Raw genomic sequence first — 14297 nt, forward strand, 5'->3', positions numbered from 1 at the left:
CATTTTGGCATTTCGTGTCTGCGATCTAGTCATGACTCTAAGTGGCACAACATCCTCATTCTCAGATGAAGGTGGCCATGGAACTGCCCCTACAAGGTTGAGTGAGACCTTTGGTTGAGAGGTGCCTTCCTCATGTGGTTTCAGCAAACAATCCTTTGGGAAGTGTTCTACACAACACCCTAGACAATATCTTTCAATTGGTAGAAACTGTGGTACTGTTGTATTGGATTGAGCTGTTTGCCTTGAGCGATGTGGACAATCACGAGCCCAATGGGGTTCTCCGCACTCATAATAGGGGCCCATTAGTTTGGCTTCTACTTTCCTTTGTTGCCATTGACCCGAGGGGCCTGGAGTCCTAGGTTGGTAGCCGCCTAGCAACATCAAAGAATTTTGTTCCCCTAGTTGAGTCTCCAGTGCTTGGCTTTGATATGCGGGACTTTCAAAGAGATTTTCCTTGGATGAATATGATGCATATTCGTCCTCCACATAGCCTGGGTTTACCAAGTCTCTACACATATTTGAATTGTCGTAGTCAACAATCCTCACACAGGAGCAGTCCCAGGAGCAGGAGGTTGAGCACCAAGAACAGGTCGTGCTTGCTCTTGTGCCATCGGTGGCTTACGTTCAAAATTAGTATATTGTTGATGCATTTGTGGAGCCACTCCACCCCTTTGCTTCTCACGCTCCTGTCTCATTCTTGCAATGTGAGTACATTCCTGTGTGGTGTGGGTAAAGTTCCAAGCACAGGCTTGGCACCACTTTTTTGTGGGTTGGTTTGTGACTAGAGGAGAAAAGGTATTACATTCTTCAGTTTTATGGTTACCGCCACATGCTCCACAAAGATGAGGACCTGTAGGTAGTACACTCCTCATTCGTTGCTGCTGTTGTTGTGGTGGCTGCATGGGTGGGCGATAGGTTTGTCCCAATCTCCTTAGTACTAGGTTAGCTATCTGGTCTGGATTTACTAGCGCGCTAGACCCTGAACTTTGGTCATCACCCCACTGATCTCTAGGTTTCACCTCAGGGCCAGTACCATCTTGGAATTTGAAGTTATCGGTGAAATCCATAGCATCATGGTGGCAACACTCATTGAAATTTGTATGCTTCTTTGCATAGAGATGTGTATGCAGTGTTGAATTTTTGAGTCCTTTTAAGAAGAGAGAAATTAATCGACTCTGGGCGGGCTTCTCGTCTTCTGGGCAACGATTAATGTACTGCTTCATTCTATTTACACAGTCTCTAACACTCTCAGTCTTGCCTTGCTTGAAAGAGTAGATATGTGCTACCGTGTCATGTTGAATTCCCATCAAGGAAAAAGCAGCAATGAATCTCTCTTCCAGAACTCGTAAAGTAGATTTGTCTGAAGCCTCTAGTGCCTGAAACCAAGCAAGGGCCTTTCCCTCAAGAGTAAGCCCAAATCCTTCAATTTGAGTATGCTTGTCAGCTACTTGCTCAGCTCGAACTGCTTGTCTAAATGCTGCTACATGGTCATATGGATCTCTCGACCCTTCATACTTCTTTACCAGTTTCTGAAGAGTTGATGGCCTTACTTGTCTTGAATACTCATCATAGGGCCTACGGCCTCTCACTCTCAGTGGGAATTGTTCCTCTCTTTGGTAAGATGGGCTACATGCATCCCAAATTGGTGTGGGTCCCCTATTACCAGCCTCACCAAACCCCTCCAAAGATCTTGTTACCCGCATTTCAGGAGGTGCATTTATGGGAGGCCGAGTTGGTTCCCCTACCCTCCGATTGTCATAGTGAGAGAAACGTTGTTGTGGTGTGATCTGTGGTTGCACTTTTGGTGTAGGATAATGTCTTGGTGCTAGAGTTGGGCTACTAGCAGTTGTCCACTTTGATGTTGAGGGTCCCTCTCTAGTGAACTCTCGTAGGGGAGGAGCCACAGTTTCTCCAAGAAAGGCTGTCTCTCCTCGTTTGGCTGTATTTGTTAAGAACACTTCCATGAATAATGGTTGTCCTTTCCACATGAGCTTCCGAATCTACTTCCAATCTAAGCTTCGGTATTCATTGGCCCATTTATCAACGATTCGATTCATGTGTCCTGCGAGTTTCTCAACTACCACCACAAATGCTAGAGGAAGATCTAGCTCTGGCAATCTAGTTGTGGCATAATATCCCTCTAAAGAGTCCTTATAGACCTCTTAAAGTGGGTCGTCCTGTAAGACCTTTGTCACTGGAATTTGTCGTACAAACTCCCATTGGTTCTCAGCCCCCTGATCCATTTTGCTCTTGCCTTTCCTATCCCTTTCCAAATTTAGATCTACAAGAAGTAAATCATCTATGGATGGCTTTGAGGACTGGGTATTTGATGGTCCTGGCATGTCCGGCTCAATGAGCCAGTCTCTAGACTCCCTTTCTCTGGAAAGCTTTGATAAGTCTAAGAACTCGGTTTTAGAGAGCTCCCCTAATTTGTCTACATTCTCTGGATGGTAGGTGACTTCGTAGAGCGAACACCATCTCCACCCATGTACATGTTACCCTGGTCATTGACTAGAGGTGCTCTATCAAGTTATGAGAAAATGTCTGCGATCTTAACAAGATACCGTTGTTGTGGATCCCTAAAGATCTCAGCTCCTTGAGCATTCGTGTAGACATATTGGAGTCTCACATTGAGTGTTAACCCCATAGTGTCGGCTTCAAATGGATTAAAAGATCTTGTGGGTGTCCTATTTGGGGCTAAGGGATGACTATTTGACGGCCCTAGATTGTCCATGGACAATGAGCTAGTTGTTCTAGAAAGGGTCTCAGATTGGGATTCGGAAAAGGTTTCAGCAATATCTGCCAAATTTCCTACTAATTGGGTTCCACTTTCTTGCGTAGGTACTCTAGAAGGTGCCCTAGGCCCTATGGCAGTGTATATGTGACGTCCCGATCGTAAGTGCATAAGGTCAATTTTTTTTGGTTTTTTATGTTTATATATATATATATATATATATATATATATATATATATATATATATATTGCCCTACCTAACCACTAAATGCAACTAAAATGAATATGTGTATAAATACCTATCTTATTTTTTTGATTTTTTTTAATGATTTTATTTTTTTACTCTTCTTTTTTTTTCTTTTTTTTTCCTAATTACACAAAAATATGAATTTTGCTAAAAAAAATACTAATTATGCACAAAATTATAATTTTTTTAAAAAAAATGCAAGTACTCTAATTATGCAAAAAATTTCAAAATTTTAAAAATAAAAAATTACAAAATATGCAAAGAATATGGACTTCTAAAGAAAACACATAATTTACAGAATTTTTTCTATTTCTATTTCTTTTCTTTTTTTATTTTATATATATATATATATATATACTAATTAAACAAAAATACTAATTATGCACAGAATTTACAAAAGTTTAAAACAATGCAAGTTACACTAATTATGCAAAAAATTACAGAAATTTAAAAAATGAAAAGTGGACTCAAAATACAAACACAAAAAATTGTTTTTTTTTTGTTTTTTTTCTTTTTCTTTTTCTTTCTTTCTTTTTTTTTAAAAAAAATTATTGTTTTATGGTTTTTTTTTATTTTTATTATTTTTTTTAAAAAAATTATAATTACAAGGAAATTAACAAAAATAAATAAATAAATAAATAAATAATAAAAAAACAAAAAAATCACTAACCTTATCAGCTCCGTTCCGGATTCTTCGCTGCTTTCACGTGCTGTTTCTTTTTCTGCCTGCTTGCTCCAGCCCACGCCAGCTGCCCTCTTCAATGCGCCCACACTGCTGCGTTGGCCACAGCAGGCGCTCTCAGGCGCCTTCTCCTCTTTGACCCTCCTTCCACGTCGGCTACTCCACGTTGCTCTCCACGCAACCTTCGCCAGTCGCCGCCTCCTCTCCGATGGCCTCCTCGCACTTCGCTTTGCTTCTCGCTTGCCCTTCCCAGTCGACGCTCGGCCACCTCTTTTGACGGCCTTCTTCTCTTCCACGCTGTCTTGCCTCCACGCGGCCTCTCAAGCCAGCCACGCAGGCTTACTCTCCAGCCGCCTTCAGCTTCACGCCTCCCACAGCCCGCCTACGGCCTCTCAACTCCACGCCTACGACCTCTCAACTCCACGCAGCGCCTTCCGCCTCCACGCAGCTTCAGCCCGCCTACAGCCTCTCAACTCCACGCTGTAGCCCTTCACCACTCCACGCGGATCTTCTGCAACGCCTACAGCCAGCTGAATTTTGTGTGTTTTCTTTTATATATATATATATATATATATATAACAAAAAATAAAAAACAAAATTTCAACCTCTCCTCTCTTCCTTTCTCCCTTCTCTTTCTCTCTCTCCTCTCATCCTTAAGGGGGCTTCTCACTTGGGCGCCTATGGAACTTGCATAAGCTATGGAAGAGCTTAGCAACGCACCTCTTTTATTTTTTATTTTTTTTACTAATTACATAACGAAGAGCATGAAAGCATGAAATGGCAAAAAAAACAATGAATGTAAGCATAATGATGGTCCTTGAAAAGGAATAAAAGCAATAAAACATAAAAAACAATGCGGGAGAAACCTCAACCGTTCAATGTTTTTTTTTTCTTATCCTAACCTTATCCACTCACACCGGGATCGCACACCCGCACTTAACCTAATCACTCAATGGTTTTGCAACCAAAAGAGGAAATGGTGGTGGTTTCCACACACTCTCAACCGGATTTGAGTCTTCTCCCTGGCAGCGGCGCCAATGGAGAGACTGAAAACTCTCTCACTTCTAGCAAGAGTAGTATGATCCGCATGTAGCTCAATCCAATGGGATTTGCATCCCTTTTGGAGCTAGGGATTCAACCCATACCGGTGCACAAAAGCTTATCCATTTGATGGAGAGAATGCTAAGAATACTACTACTATTGACATAGACTTAACACACACACAAGCTTAATCTTGCTATTGCTCACTCAACTCCACATTCCACTCATCCATGTATCCAAACAAGAAGAAAGCTTAGCTATTGCATACACAAGATGAAAGCATTCTTCATTCTCAAATACTCATTTCCCTAGCATGCACACAAACCTTGAAGGTATGAATAAGAAACATGCACACTAGAGAATTGACATGAGAAGAGAGACAAATATCAACTCATTGCATTGAATTAACAAACATAGAACTTACAACAATGTAGATGGGGAGAGAGAAGAGCTTGCACCTCTATGGAAGAAGAGGGAGAGCTAGTCTCAAGAGAGCTCAAACATGAGTTTGCCCAATGTGTCCCTAAGCTCTCAAATGAGCCACTTTTTATACAAAAACTCTAAAACTCCCAAAAGTTCCCATGTGGGATTATTGTCAAACCCACTCCCACACTCATCAAAACCATGATTCCAATGCACCACCAAACCCATCCGAGATTCAACAGCCACAAAACTTGGCAAGCGGGCGAAGCCAAGTCCCCCTCCCCATTTTCCAAAGTTTCATGGCCATTAAAGCTTAAATGGGCTGGGCGATGTGCTGGATTTCTCTACTTTTTAGGCTTCACCAATCTTTGAGGCCATATGTAGAAAGCGTGCTTCCAACACACCGCCTAACCCATTTTAGCTCTAATGGCCATGAAAATTGGTAGGTTGGCCTAGCCAGTCTCCCTGGCCATTCTTGCAATCATAGGCATCAGAGCTCGGATGGGTTGGGTAATTTGCTAGATTCCCCTACCTTTTGACCCTCGCCACTATGAGGTCCCTATCCCCACCGTGCAACGAATTCAAGGGTTCTAGCAGTGGAAGTAGCACTTCCTATACAAGGCAGGGTCTCACACTCAGGGCCTCGCCCATGGGTATCTAGACAAGAGACTAATCCATCAGTTCTTCCAAAATCGATCCCGAAAAAACTTCCCTTACCCAGAAAGCACGGGCGATTCCTCCAGGATAACTTTTCTCTAACATACTCAAAAGCCTTAACTAACTAAACTGATCTGACCGAACCCGTAAGTCCAAAATTAGATCAGGGAAAAGATTGCACTTGGATCATAGAGACCAACTCTTTTTTCCTCATTGAGAGGCTTTTTTCCTCATTGAGAGGCACAACCGTTGATTCTTTTCCATAGAACAATTTTTGTTCGGGATTTACTTTATCTATTGTACCATAACAGAATTGAGTCTCGATTTAAGGATCCATCAGTCCAGCCTAGTCCCATGGGTTAGCCAACCGCCCAACCACTATAGTGATGGGATCCAATTAAGAATTTGGTTGGGTTTTGTCCTGGGTACCAGGGAAAAGAGTTCCCAGGCCCCCTAGTTGGATATTCATGCAGACTTAAAACTAGTCACACCACTTACACACCCAATATGAAATTGCCTTTTTTCTTAGCATCAGCTATCTTTAAAACAATCATTTAATGAAACCATTGAGTCACTCATCACAATCCTCAAAATCTCCGCTTGAATCCTTATTTCCAATCATTCCTTCATCGGTGTACCTATGGCATCATTGGCAACCAGAACGCTCACCACTTGTCAGGGCCCTTTTCGATAGTTCCTAGTTCATAGTAACCGGCAATATATTCACATATCAAAATGGAATTTCCATTGAAGATCAACCAACGGATGTAAGATTCCTCCCCCAACCCCTTTTTGATGTCTAGTATATTCCCCTGTAATCAATTCCTTTTCTAAAATATAAGAGATCTTGTTTGTGGCTGTTTTAACCTAGAGAGAGAAAATATTCTAGAGAGAGAATATTCAGATTTTGAATATTTTTGGATAGAAAAATATCTCTTATAATTCAGATGAGTTTCCCTGAAACAGAAATTTAAAAAGAATTTTCCAATGTGCAATTGGAATTAATTGGAAATTGGTATAAAGAACCTTAGCCTAAGGGTCTAGATTTTCATAAATCTTTAGACTATGGTCCAATTAAGGTTCCTATGGGCCAATAGCATCAATCCATGTGTAGGGAGGAGATAAATCCAATTTGTAAAAGAAGATACCCAAAAATGAGTAAATGCTCACATAAGATGAAGAGTTGAAAATGTACAAGGTTTATTAGTAAATAAACACATATGTAAGGAAGGGGAGTTCTTTAAAGGAGGTGCATATTTCACATAAGATGAAGAGTTGAAAATGTACAAGGTTTATTAGTAAATAAACACATATGTAAGGAAGGGGAGTTCTTTAAAGGAGGTGCATATTTCACATAAGATGAAGAGTTGAAAATGTACAAGGTTTATTAGTAAAAAAACTATGACACATATGTAAGGAAGAGGAGTTCTTTAAAGGAGGTGCATATTTCACATAAGATGAAGAGTTGAAAATGTACAAGGTTTATTAGTAAAAAACTATGAGCAATAAAATTTTGACACATATGTAAGGAAGGGGAATTCTTTAAAGGAGGTGCATATTTCACATGCTTGAATGAGTTTTAAACTCAAAAATAATGTGATATTTTTGTCTCTCATCTCTCTTGAACCAAACCAAATCAAAATGGAACCAAACCGAATCAAAAAGTAACCAAACTAGGTCCAAATCTAGTCCAAATTCAACCAAACTGACTTGGAAAATTCTAGAATCAGTTTGTTTGGTTAGGAGCTCAAATGTTCCTATAAATAGAAGCCTCCCCTTGTTGAAAAAAATATAATGTCTTATGCATTGTTACTCTACTCCACCTAAGCCAAAATATAGTCTCTTATGCTTTGTTACTCTACTCCACCTAAGCTAAAATATATAGTGTCTTATGCCTTGTTACTCTACTCTACCTAAGCCAAGAACTGTAAATTCTTTAATATTTCACTAGTTTTTGATACTTCCCTCTTTCTTCAATCCCCATTGGTGGCTCCATCAACATACTAAACCAATTGATTGGTTGGGGGCCTCTACCGTGAATAAAGAATCAAGCAAATCATAAGGTAAGTATATTGAATTTTGATCTTTTCTATGTTTTCTCAATGATTCTCTCTTCTCAACCCCTCTCAAGCTTGAGAAGTTTAATTGGTATGGTTTTTTTTAATTGCTATTGAAGTTAATTGGTGAATAGTAGTGAAGAGTTACATAATTTAATAAATGCTATAGAAGTTAATTTCCACTTATATTTAAATTCTAATGGTTTTTATAATTTCTCTCTCTCACTCAAGAAATGGTCATACTCATGACCCATTCTCAATCCAAATGAAGCTTTTCATAAAGCTTTTTCTTAATCCAAGATTAAGCTATGCTTGAGGCCAAATTAATGGCTTTTGCTATGCTTTTAGTTTATGCACATTGATGATTCAATCCATTATGGATTGATGACCCAATTAGAGACCATTCTAATTGTTTTCTTAATGATCCAATTAGAGACCATTATGGATTGATGATCCAATTAGAGACCATTCTAATTGTTTTCTTAATGATCCAATTAGAGACCATTATGGATTGATGATCCAATTAGAGACCATTCTAATTGTTTTCTTAATGATCCAATTAGAGACCATTATGGATTGATGATCCAATTAGAGACCATTCTAATTGTTTTCTTAATGATCCAATTAGAGACCATTATGGATTGATGATCCAATTAGAGACCATTCTAATTATTTCTTTAATAATGAGCTTTACCCCTTAGAAAAAAATTGAGATTTATCAGTCATAGTAGCGGAGCTATGGCAAAATTTTTATAGAAATTACGCATAAAATAAATTCATTCAAAGCATAAAAAGAGGACTTCCTACCATATTCTAGGAACTATCATCCTAGATTAATTAAAAGAATTTTATTATGCATGGAGATGTGAATGTTGCATGTAGATGTAGATGTATGGATGTGAGTGTGAATGTAGAGGTGGATGTATGCATGGGACGTGGATGTATGCATGTAGAAATAGATGTGTAGATGAGGATGTAAATGGAGATGTGGATGGAGGCATGTAGATGTAGAGGTATAGATGTAGATGTGAATGGAGATGTGGATGGATGCATGTAGATGTAGATGTATAGATGTAGATGTGGATGTGGAGGTAGATGGATGCATGTAGATGTAGATGTATAGATGTAGATGGGAATGGAGATATGGATGTATGCATGTAGATGTAGATGTATAGATGTAGATGTGGATGTGGAGGTGGATGGATGCATGTAGATGTAGATGTATAGATGTAGATGTGGATGTGGAGGTAGATGGATGCATGTAGATGTAGATGTATAGATGTAGATGGGAATGGAGATATGGATGTATGCATGTAGATGTAGATGTGGATGTGGAGGTGGATGGATGCATGTAGATGTAGATGTATAAATGTAGATGTGAATGGAGATGTGGATGTATGCATGTAGATGTAGATGTATGGAGGTGAATGTGAATGTGGATGTGGATGTATGCATAGAGATGTAGATGTATGCATGTAGATGTGAATGTACGCATATAGATGTGGATGTATGGATGTGAATATACGATATGCGATGTGAGGGAATCTGAAGTGATGAGATAGAAATGATGTGATGGGATGAGTATACATATAAATGGAATATGGAATAAGTAATGTAGATTGATGAGGGATAATGTGGAAAAATGAAAGTTAAAATAGAAATTGTGTTGTAAACTGTTTGTAAATACTGTTTGTAAATGCTGTTTGTAAATGATTGTTTTATGTCAAGAATGCTGGGGGGAGCATTTTGACCGTCTTGTGATTAAAGTCGTGATGGTAAAGTTGCAACTGCTGACGGGGAGTCAATGAAGGACGTCTCGCGTAGCAAGGTCGGCCGAGGTCTTGACCAGCCTCGGTGCGATTAAAATGGTGAGCTTCCGGTACGGTGGATGAGGGGCCAAGGAAGCGGCCTATGCGTGAAGCGCTAGGTTACCTGCGAAGGATCCTAGAGGGTGCTGACCATACGGTGCTCGGGCTCTGGGTTGCCTAGGATACCCACGCGTGCGTCGAGGAAGATATTGGAACAGAGTTGGAGTTGTTTTCTGAAATCGAGCATGGATCTGGTTGATTGACCTTGCTGGTCTTCAATGGATGAGTCCATGGCTCCTTATATGGATCTGTTGGTTGATCTTGCTGATCTTCAACGAGAGTCCATCTTGTTAAGTGATTATATTGCCAAGTATTATGGGCTAGGAACTATCGAAACGGCTCCTGAGCGTTCTAGTTGCCAATGATGCCATAGATACTCTGATGAAGGAATGATGGGAAATTAAGAATCAATTGGATAAATTGGAAGATGGTGATACTATGGTTTATTAAAGGATTGTTTTAAACTGGTTGAATCTGGTTGGAAAAAGGCAATTTCATATTGGGTGTGTGAGTGGTGTGACTAGTTTTATTTTGCATGAACATCCGGCTAGGGGGCCTTGGAACTCTTTTCCTTGGTACCCGGGACAAAACCTAACCAAATTTTTAATTGGATCCCATCACTACAGTGGTTGGGCGGTTGGCTAACCCATGGGATTGGATGGGGTTAGGCTGGACTGATGGATCCGTAAATCGAGACTCAAACTTTTGTTTTTACGATAGAAAAAAATAAAAATAAATCCCGGACAGAAACTGTTCTATGGATAGGAATCAACGGCTGTGCCTCTTGAATGGGGAAAAAAGCGTTGATCCCAATGATCCAAGTGCAAGTTTCTTCCTTGAACTGACTAAGTATCTTATAGATGTAATCGGATCATCTCGATCAGAAATGATCTTGACTACGTTAGAGTAAAAAGTTATCCTGGTGGAATTGCCCGTGCTTTCCGGTAAAGGAAGTTTTTCCGGGTTCGGTTTTGGAACAACCGACGGATTAGTCTCTTATCCGGATATCCGTGGGCGAGGCCCCGAGTGTGGGACCCCTGTCCCGCGCGAGAAGTGCTACTTCCGCTGCCAGTACCCCGAATCCATTGCTCGGTGGGAACAGGGATCTTACAGTTGGTATCAGAGCATTTGGTTAATAAAGATCACCTGAGAAGACAAATAGGTCAAAAATTTATCAAGAAACACAAAAAGGTTATAATTGTGTGATATAATTCATACAATTTGATATTCAAACTGAAACTCGTAATTTTGGTAATTGGGTCTTCAAATGGAAGTACCGCAATTATATAGAATCCCTGACTTGCTTGAGGCCTAGACATGATAGTATTTACTTTATAATTCCAAGGACCGTGACTACCCGTATATACCGAGAGTATACTGCAGCTCTTTACTGACAGTATATACGAGTAAATCTAAGACTTGAAATTATAAGCGTTAATGCTATCCAGATGATGATTTTGCATGTGATTGATATGATTTTTAATTCTGTTTGAGAATGGATGAATTGATTTGGATTCTGATTGAAAATGCTGATTGAAAATGCTGATTGAAAAATGTTGATTTTTAAAAAATTAGTTGAAATATAATGAAACCACAATGAGGGGGAATGGGACGAATCCCTGTAATGATATTCATAACTAGAATGATGATAATGAATTCAGCAAATCACTATGAGGTTAATGGGTGTGCTGTTAGATTGCTACTGTTAATATTTGACCGGTAGATCAAGTTAAGGGATGTCAAATTGAGAACTTGCTTGACTGAAATTTCCGTGGAGGAATGTTTCGAAGGAAACTTTTCGGTCTAATGGACCATTATCATGTTAAAGATATGAATGACATGATCTGAATGAATTGTTATTTAATAATGAGTTCTATATAAGGGATATTTATCCCAGTGTTCTGTTGGGTTGACCAGAATATAAGGAACCCCAGAATAAATTGGATCTTAAGAAAAAGAGTTGTCCTCTACTTGGCGAGATGAGGACATCTCGCATTTTTTTAAGTGGGGTAGAATGTAAGATTCCTCCCCAGCCTTCGAGGTATACTGGAGTAAGAATCTTCCTTTCTGATCTTATAATTATTCCCTCTCTAAAATAAAAGAAAATTTCTGTTTAAAAAAGGAAGACCCTTTTCCTAGAATACTTCTCAGGAGTCACGCCTATTTTAAGGATTTAGAACAATGAGTTTAGAAGTGAGAATCGGTGTTTTGGATACCAAGGTTTTGGTTTTCATTCGAGTATGGCCCAAAAGAAGTTCTTTATCTCTTGGGGAGTATAAGAAGTTATCCCCCAGATATTGTGACCTTTATATCTGAATTCAATGAAAGTAGGTGACTTAGCCTACAAGCTTCTTTTATCTCCTCATCTCAAAATTCTTAATGCCTTCTATAGAAAAATGTGTCAAACACAAATTATGGAAAGACGATAAAACTTCAGTGGCAAGTTACCGTTGGCTTCTAGGTTACGCTAGCTCCTTCCTCTATATAAGTCGTAACTTTTACTTGTCGCTCACAGTAATCTTACTCCCATCAATCTCCTTTCTTTCTTAATCTCCTTCATGGCTTGGCAACAGGAATTAGTTTTATCCCTGATGATTTCTCACCTTCAAGACGCAAGAGAGTCTGTGAAGAAAGACTTTATAGAACAGTATGAGCGCTCACTTTTTCCTCACCTAGGAACTTCTGTAGCGCAGACCAAATGGCGGACCTATCAAAACATAACTAGGGTAACACCCTGGGGTCAGCAGCACTTTCATAACAATGTCCGCTTGGCCATGGTTATTGAAGCTTTGGGTTTGGGTCCTCGATACTACTGCGTCATGAGATCAAGGCATCTTGGGTTTTCTGAGCGGGTCTTCTTACTGGCGTGTTTTCTTCCTCATGAGAAGATATGCCTTTATCCCGTTTTTGGCTTGCCTCTCAGAGGTCCTTTTGTTAGATCACCTCATACCACTGAGATAGGTGCGGCAATAACCAGCAGAATCATTCCCATAGATGAGTTACCCTATACTTGTGCAGCTTGTGAGGACTGCTTTTGTGACCATATGATGGACGGGCTTATGGAAGTGTAAAGAGTTCTTCTATCTTTACTGTATAAGTCCCGTGAATGAATAAAGTTTAAATCTTGTTCTTATTTTGAAAGACTTTTCTTGGTGGTTAATCGTGATTAAAATTTTTCTCTAAGTCTCATATTCGTGCATCTTGCGAAATTATTCCAAGTTACGAGATGAGGACATCTCGCGTTTTTTAAGTGGGGTAGAATGTAAGATTCCTCCCCCAACCCCTTTTTGATGTCTAGTATATTCCCCTGTAATCAATTCCTTTTCTAAAATATAAGAGATCTTGTTTGTGGCTGTTTTAACCTAGAGAGAGAAAATATTCTAGAGAGAGAATATTCAGATTTTGAATATTTTTGGATAGAAAAATATCTCTTATAATTCAGATGAGTTTCCCTGAAACAGAAATTTAAAAAGAATTTTCCAATGTGCAATTGGAATTAATTGGAAATTGGTATAAAGAACCTTAGCCTAAGGGTCTAGATTTTCATAAATCTTTAGACTATGGTCCAATTAAGGTTCCTATGGGCCAATAGCATCAATCCATGTGTAGGGAGGAGATAAATCCAATTTGTAAAAGAAGATACCCAAAAATGAGTAAATGCTCACATAAGATGAAGAGTTGAAAATGTACAAGGTTTATTAGTAAATAAACACATATGTAAGGAAGGGGAGTTCTTTAAAGGAGGTGCATATTTCACATAAGATGAAGAGTTGAAAATGTACAAGGTTTATTAGTAAATAAACACATATGTAAGGAAGGGGAGTTCTTTAAAGGAGGTGCATATTTCACATAAGATGAAGAGTTGAAAATGTACAAGGTTTATTAGTAAAAAAACTATGACACATATGTAAGGAAGAGGAGTTCTTTAAAGGAGGTGCATATTTCACATAAGATGAAGAGTTGAAAATGTACAAGGTTTATTAGTAAAAAACTATGAGCAATAAAATTTTGACACATATGTAAGGAAGGGGAATTCTTTAAAGGAGGTGCATATTTCACATGCTTGAATGAGTTTTAAACTCAAAAATAATGTGATATTTTTGTCTCTCATCTCTCTTGAACCAAACCAAATCAAAATGGAACCAAACCGAATCAAAAAGTAACCAAACTAGGTCCAAATCTAGTCCAAATTCAACCAAACTGACTTGGAAAATTCTAGAATCAGTTTGTTTGGTTAGGAGCTCAAATGTTCCTATAAATAGAAGCCTCCCCTTGTTGAAAAAAATATAATGTCTTATGCATTGTTACTCTACTCCACCTAAGCCAAAATATAGTCTCTTATGCTTTGTTACTCTACTCCACCTAAGCTAAAATATATAGTGTCTTATGCCTTGTTACTCTACTCTACCTAAGCCAAGAACTGTAAATTCTTTAATATTTCACTAGTTTTTGATACTTCCCTCTTTCTTCAATCCCCATTGGTGGCTCCATCAACATACTAAACCAATTGATTGGTTGGGGGCCTCTACCGTGAATAAAGAATCAAGCAAATCATAAGGTAAGTATATTGAATTTTGATCTTTTCTAT

This window comes from Cibotium barometz, chromosome 46 (genome assembly GCF_041138505.1).
Source record: "Cibotium barometz isolate CiBa-2024 chromosome 46, ASM4113850v1, whole genome shotgun sequence".
Lineage (NCBI taxonomy): Eukaryota > Viridiplantae > Streptophyta > Polypodiopsida > Cyatheales > Cibotiaceae > Cibotium > Cibotium barometz.